Source organism: Amblyomma americanum, chromosome 11, assembly GCF_052857255.1.
Source record: "Amblyomma americanum isolate KBUSLIRL-KWMA chromosome 11, ASM5285725v1, whole genome shotgun sequence".
In the NCBI taxonomy this organism is placed as follows: domain Eukaryota; kingdom Metazoa; phylum Arthropoda; class Arachnida; order Ixodida; family Ixodidae; genus Amblyomma; species Amblyomma americanum.
In genome coordinates this window covers 12,578,239-12,585,732 of record NC_135507.1, presented here as the reverse complement: position 1 = coordinate 12,585,732, position 7,494 = coordinate 12,578,239, and positions in this window count along the sequence as shown.

The following is a 7,494-nucleotide window of genomic DNA, read 5'->3' as shown; positions in this document are numbered from 1 at the left end:
GAGCACCAGAGTAGAGACTTTATGGAGCACATGAGGCGACCATTTTTACAAGGGTGTTGTCCTTATAAGCTCAAGTGCCAACCGCAGAGGTCCGAAAGCTGATGTCTTCAGTGCCCGTGGCTTATATTGCACGGCCCCTCATATTTGTCCCTGTGTCTTACCAGTGCTCACCTGTTGGGCAGAAACATAGAGGCTAACGAAAAGGGTTCAGCTTAGGTTAAGGACAACACAGCGAGCCATGGAATGAAAAATGGTAGGCGTAACGTTAAGAAAGTGAAAGAGGGCAGGGAGGTCAGAAAACGAACGTGGGTAATGGCATCCAGTGGAAATCAAGAAAAGGAAATGGGTTTGGGCAGGGCATTTAATGCAAAGACAAGATAACCAATGATCATTAAGGGCAATTGATTGGATTCCAAGAGAAGGCAAGAGTAGCAGGGGGCGGAGAAAAGTTAGGAGGGCTGATCAGATAAAGAAGTTTGTGGGGAGAAGGTGGCCGCAGCTTGCACAGGACAGGGCTAATTGGAAAAGCATGGGAAAGGCTTTGTCCTGCAGTGGGCGTAGTCATCTGGTGGTGATGATTATAATGAGTCTGCTGTTATTTTTTTGAAGCGATGTTTATTTCCTCAGGGCATAAAAACTATGAGAGATGAGTAAGATGCTTAAATAAATGAAAAAAAAAGCTTGGCTGATTTGATGAAATCAAGAAGTGAACGATGATATGGACCCTGTGTCCAGGCAATATAGCAATCTGGATTCTCCGGTGAGAGTCCCACTGCCGCCAGGTGCCGAATTCTCGTCGGCTTCAGCGCCGGGCAGTCCCACGACAGGTGGTGGATATCCGCCTGACAGTCTCTGTTCTTGCTGACTGGACACCCGGGGCGGGGATATAAATATTTGAAATGCGGCCACTTGCGTGTGACAGCTGCAGTTACTCGCTGTTACTCACAACTCATATCTTGTAAAAAGTAAAAAGTGACTACGGCCTGGATAGCTCGACAAGTCGATCTAAACTTCGGTCCCAACAAGAATATTTTATATAAAAGTAGCTAAGCGAGGAAACCGTGCGCGAAACCTGGCGGTGCCCAAGGTAAGGGGAGCCTCTAGAACTCCTTTCCTTTGGGAGACGCTGCTATTTCAAAGTATAAGTGACATCAGTTCTATTTTCTGGAAGATGACTCTGGCTGTTCCGGATCTCAGTCAAACCTTGTGCAATGCACACGAGGATATTTAAAAATACATATATAAACAAGATAGTTTCTCAAAAGGATCTGCGCACTCTTTGAAATCTTTGGCGTATCGCTCACTTCCTTGAGAAAGTCGGAGAGATCAGTGGTTAGCAATGACGTCCAAAGACAACGGCCGAAAATGCAGTGTTGTGAGCTTGCTTTGACAATTCATGCCTCTGCTGGTCGAAAAGCAGAGCGACATAATGCAGGAGTAGGCCCTAATCCGATCAATGTATATGGGAAGTTTCGACCCTATAAATTTTAAAATTTTCATAGAGTACGTCTTATCAAAAACGGTCAGCTTGCCTTAAACTGGGTCGACCTTTTCGGTACTATTGCCGTTCTTCGACGACACGTAACTTATTTCTGAAGCCATCTCAATCACGGAAGCTCAAAGAAATGTTTCCACGCTTACCTTTTGTCTCGATTTTCGTATTCCTCTCCCAGTCGTATTGATCGCGGGGGTTAATCCGGACCGAAGGAAATCCGTTGTTCCAGGAGTCTGCGGAGCCGTAGGACGCAGACAGGCCTGAACGTTGATCTTCGCTTGTCTCTGCACTGAGAGACTCTGGTAGCTTCGCGGCACAGGCAAAGTGGGCCAAGAAAACCACTAGTACAAGTGAACCGGCTGCTTGTCTTGCTGACTGTGCCATTTCGTCTTGAATACGTGAAGCGCAGATGAACGATGGAAGCGTTCGAGTGTGCCAAGCTTGCTTCAACAGTCGTACGCTGAAACAATACGCAAATATTTTAAGAGAAAATGGAAACTTTCCCGTCTTCAGTGCGTTTAAGAGCTCAGATACTCTCGCCAGCGTTTCAAGAACCAAATAGGAAAACTATAAAACGCGATTATGGAGTCGCTTATCTCGGATGTTACTTCTGGTACAAATTGACATCACGACCCTGATATTGCATCAATATCCTTGACCACTGGGGTGGTCACCGCTTCTGGCCTTCAGTTTCTGGCCCTTCAAGAGGCCACTGAACCCGCTCTTCGCCTGTGTGCGAAGGCAGGGGTGAGGGACCATACTAATGGAAAATGCTGTCCGGCTGACTCACAAAAAGCGCTCGTATACATCAACTCCCGCATACGAGTGCTTATCGTTCAATGGCCCTTGAAAGCAGCAGTGCACAGACCTTATCCGACCTTCGTGACCCGCTCAAAACCTATTTCTAGGATTTAGGCAGTGCGGCACTTCTTGAGTCTTACCAGTGTTGCATGCAGCTATTTAAGATTCACGCGAGACAAGTGATTTTTGTCACGCTGTTGTAGCCTTAGTGCAAGGCAACCTTTAATACTGGATGTGTTTAAGATGATTTGTAGGCTAAAATCATTGTGAATTTTTTTTTGTCTGAAATTAATGCGCCGATATCATGTGAGGCATTGTGCAATGTTTTTTTTAGTTCATTCAGTTCAAATTCTACTGCCGCCTACTGTACTTGCGCCCCAGTTACCACGGCTGCGTCCGTTCGCCGCTTTAAGTCATGACATTTTTAATCAGACAGAAAAGGTGCCGTAAGAAACGAGGCGGGGCCTACTTTGCATTTCTTTTGTGACGGAGTCATTTTTAAGCATTTCCACATCCGTGAAGCCAAACACTGGGGAAGGAAAAGCTTGTACTGACTGTGTACCTGGCCAAACTGGAGATTCAACATCCCATTTTAGCATAAGAGCCGGATGCTAAAATTTCAAAGCCACCATGGTGTTGCTGCTAATGAATTTGAAGTTTATTTGAAGTTTTAATGCCGTCACTCATCGTAATACCCACTGGTACCATGTTGTTCGTCATTACGTGTTTAGCATGGGCTGCGGTTAAAAATGGGACATGGACATGTGAGAGACCTTTCCCCTGCAGTGGGCGTGCTCAGGCTTTAATAATAATAATAATAATAATATTAATAATAATAATAATAATAATAATAATAATAATAATAATAATAATAATAATAATAATAATAATAATAATAATAATAATAATAATAATAATAATAATAATAATAAAATAATTATAATAATAATAATAATAATAATAATAATAAACACCTTTATTTTCAGACAGCACATTTACAATTCTTAGGACAAGTCTGCCCAAGCCATAGAGGCTTGTCGGGCAGTACTCGGCAGTCGGTGAATGACATATGAAAAACAGGTGTGACAAGCAAGCAAACAATGATAAACCTTAATATGAAAAGCAAACAAGAAATAGAAAACAGATTAAATAACCGACATATGGGTTTTTAAGAAGTTCCTTAATTGTGACAGCGAAGAAACTGAAAAGATCGAATCAGGCAAAGAATTAAAAATTTTGGGTATAATTACGAGTGAAGTGGCCATAATGAGTGTAGCAGCGAGGTACCGTGAAACGGGGGTGATGTCGAAAAGAACGAACAGGAATGAAAGGAACCAAAAATTCGCTCTCTCAAAACTGAGCACGAATAACTACATGATGGAAGAGGGCACCAAAAGAGGGCAGCTGTAAAAGCGAAAACAAATTGCAGTCAGGTGAAGCATCCGTGTTGTATGCCACGGATCGAAGGATGTTTCTTAGTATGGCATTTAACTTCATTCGCCAAGTTTTTGAGCAATGATAATATACAGTGACGCCATATCTGAGGATACCATAAATAAGAGCATGCGCAACAAGCTTGCGAGTCTGAAAAGGTAATAAATATCTAACATTATATAGTACACATGATAAACCACGAATCTTGTTACATACTACTGTAAGGTGACTGTTCCAAGACATATCTCTGTCAAAAAGTATACCAAGGTACTTAACACTATTCGAAAAATTAATAGGAATGCAACAACAATTAAGACAATGCGAAGAATGTAAGAACAATGGTTCAACAGACGAAATCTTTTAATGGGAATTATGAAAACAAATGAGTTTAGTTTTTTGTTGATTAATTGAAATCGAATTATTTAAAAACCAGTCCATAACATGCACCACATCTGTTCTAAGAGCCTCCATGGCCAGAAGCAACGAAGCATTTGTTGACAGCAATAACGTGTCATCGGCGTATTGAAAAACATAACATTCTGTCACAGCATTTGATAAATCATTTACAAATAAATTGAAAAGCAAAGGCGATAAAACAGAGCCCTGTGGAACACCTGCCGACAGAAATGATTCAGAACTTCGATGCCCGCTGATTTCAACAACTTGAGCCCGATTAGAAAAATAAACTTTCAGCAAATTATTAAAAGGACCCCTAAACCCCATGACATCAAGTTTCTCAAGCAGTAGGTCATGCCGAACACAATCGAAAGCTTTGCTAGCGTCCAAAAACAGACCACATGCGAGTTGGTTATTATCAAAACATGAGTAAATAATATCAGTAAAAGTTTCTAATAACAAAACAGTTCCTTTACCTGCAATGAAACCAAACTGTGCCTCTGATAGGATATTATTCGTGAAAACAAAACTGTACATAACTTGGAATAGGTGCTTTTCAAGAATCTGCGCAATCGCAGGTAGAATTGAAATAGGCCTGTAATTTTCAATATCTTTTAAAGAACCACTTTTATAATCATGACGAATAATCATGGCTTATAATCATGACGAAGATGAATTCCTATCTTGGGTTACTGAGCAGGAAAATTTGATCGGCGGGTTCGAACCTAACCGCGGCGGCAGCGTTTCGATGGAGGCGAAATGCAAAATGCGCTCTTGTGCTGTGCGATGTCAGTGCACGTTAAAGATCCCCAGGTGGTCGAAATTATTCCGGAGCCCTGCACTGCGGCACCTCTTAATTCCTTTCTTCCACTCTGTCCTTTATCTCTTCCCTTGCGGCGCGGTTCAGGTGTCCAATGATATATGAGACAGATACTGTGCCATTTCCTTTCCCCAAAAAACCAATTATTATTATTAATATTATTTCCTGTACATAGGAGTTTTCGTATTTACGGCCGGCGCGACCGTAAGAAGCGCTAACTAGGTATAGAATGACAAGCGCCGAAAAACGCATAAAGTTTTTTGACACTATTATTTAGCTGTAGGAATTCAACGATAAAAAAACGTGTATCAAGCTTCTTGCAAATCTATCCGTTCTGATCATGATTCTAAGCTTTCTGAATTCGCTATGGAAAAACGCAATTGGTCGAGGTGTCTACTTTCGAAGGCCATAAGAAAATGGTCTAGATTATGAAGACGTGTTGTGGGTTACGTGAAATGATGCTTTCTTGTCAGTGTTGTGAAATTGCATGCCTCAGTAGTATTTTCCTTGTGTTTCCTGCACCCCTATCATAATACGTTTAGCACGGTGGGTTCGTGGATAAACAAACAAATAAGGAAATAATGAATAATCACTGAATAAAAATAAAGAACACGTCCGACTATACAGCTTAAGTGGTATAAGACCTATACGAACCAAAAGAAATGATAGACGCCCGACCGTGCACCTTGACGTGTGAGAACAAAAATATGCGGGAAGTGTGTGTAACGCAATTAAAAAAATTATCAATTGCGAAAATTTCTTAGGAGAAATTGAAAGCAAGTCTCGACACTGGTGCCGTCGCCGTCGTTTGTCGCTCCGTTTGCGCAGAAATCAGTCGTGGGGCCTGAATGCCTCGTGGCCGGGCGTGTAAATCGTGACAAACATGGATATAAACGGGATTTTTTCATCCCGCAAAAAGAACGAAAAACATTATCAGTGCAAGCAGTCAGAAAATGTCGAGCTTACACTCACTGGCCGACTGCAAAACATGCTACGTTTCATGTGCTGCGGTGGCGCTGTTATTGCTATGGACGGCATGCGTTTGTCAGGAGGAACGCTTGGATTGAAATTTTCCCCCAAATTTTCGAACATCGCCACGCTTAGTAAATTCCAAACAGTTTCGTACGTAAACGCCAGCAATGTTTTTTTTTTTGCTAGTATCCCGCCTGCAGTGAGAGGTTGTCTTCCCTTTTCTTTTTTTAAAAAAATTGGTTCTACTCAGTCTATTATTTAATGCTTTTTGTTTCATAGACAGGTGTCAATGTGGCGATTGGATTAGGGGCATGCACAAAGTAAAAGAGTGTGCCTGCTGTAAACAGCAAGTAAATGTACAAAGTGTCGCTATAAATTATGCGTGTATAACAAAGCACCCTCCGTTCCAGCTGTCCTGCCAGTATCGGACATACTGGAACTTCCTTACTTACAAATTACATATTACTGCCCCTGCAACCTTCAACAGCAGGAAATGTACTAGAAAGTTAACCAAGCGAACAGCTAAATTTAGAGCGTACTTGTACTTGTTTCTGTGCACGCAAACACTATTACTCGAACGCAGCCACTGTTGCCTCTTCCCTTGCCTGGTTCTTAGGGTCATAAGGAACCAATATTCCATCAGAAAAATCCCACGCAGAGACAAGATATAAGTGGGCAAGGACTGCGCCTAGTAGGTTGTGCGTGATGATTTTTACGCGCTATACTTTACGGGGCGAACAAAGAAAAAAGAACGGACACTGGCATGAGGGAGCGCGGTCCGTTCTGTCAGTGTGTTTCCTTTCATCTGTGTTCGTCCCAAAAAGTGCAGCGCATAATAAACATCAAGACATAAGTAGTAAGACCAGTGTTTGCAAAAAAAGAACTATACTTATTAATTCCAAGCTGTAAACCTATTCTGCCATTAAAATTGCGCAGAGACTACAGCATGTCAAAGCAGGTATGATTTGTTACTCCTTCAGTCCTTCGGTGACTTTTCCGCAAACTCTATCGCCCTCAGAAAATTGAATATAAGAGAAGAAAAGCAGCTCGGAACGTCCAAGCGGTATCCGTGTGGAACTCGCTGGAAGCTGTGGTCCCTGCGTCTCCTGCGCTTCCTGCGGCAAAGAAATCGACGCATGATTGCTGTGGGGTCGGTTGTTCGCCACTATAGAATGAAATAACACTCAATTCTCTCCATCTGTTCTTTTGAAACTCACCGCTGATCCTATCTCGCTTGCACCTTCTTGAGAACATGGAGGCCCAGCATGAAGTTTCAGGCGGTGTCGTTTAATTCGTATCCAGAGGGTCCGTATCAGTGCGAGACTAGTCTTGCAGCCGCTGTCGTTGCAATAGTTCGAGCAGAGAAAATCATTCACGCAAAGTGTCCATGTTAATCGTGGTGGCTGTGCTTCACGAACCCATGTCCTCAGTAGATTGGTATCCTTTGGATAGGCTAGAACGGCTCGTCAGAGGCACAGACGGCGTGTCACAGGGAAGCAAACAGTGGAGGCACACACTATGGGAACTGCTTAGAGCCGAACAGTGTCCTGCTTCGCTGGTCACAAAACTACAAGCG